Here is a 446-nt window from a genome sequence, read left to right on the forward strand (position 1 = left end):
GGGTAGCAGGGGATGGGGGAGCAGGCAGGGTCTGGAGCCTGGCAGGGTCCCTCCATGGTCCCCTTCCCCCCTCTGCCAGCCCTCCCTCCCCTGATGCTACTTACCAACTCCGAGTCTGGCTACAGTTCCCTGCTGTAGCGGGTGAAGACTGTCCAAATAATTGAAGCTCTCCAAATCTTTTCTGAAGATTTGGAGAGCTTTAAATCAATTCAGACCTTTTAATTGGTCCCCTGATTTGATTTAGATTCAGAAATTTGAGTCCCTGCTGCTGGCCCCTGATAAGGTTGTAGGCAGCCACAAAATCCCCCCTCAGTCTCCTTTTGTGGAGACTGAAGAGATTCAGGTCCCTCAGCCTCTTCTCTTAGGGCTGGCTACGGAGGCCCTCAACCATATGAGAGACCCTCCTCTGGACCCTCTCCAGGTTGTCCATGTCCCTCTTGAAGTGC

The sequence above is a fragment of the Gavialis gangeticus genome, unplaced genomic scaffold (genome assembly GCF_001723915.1).
Source record: "Gavialis gangeticus isolate Ggan-Ray unplaced genomic scaffold, GavGan_comp1, whole genome shotgun sequence".
NCBI lineage: Eukaryota > Metazoa > Chordata > Crocodylia > Gavialidae > Gavialis > Gavialis gangeticus.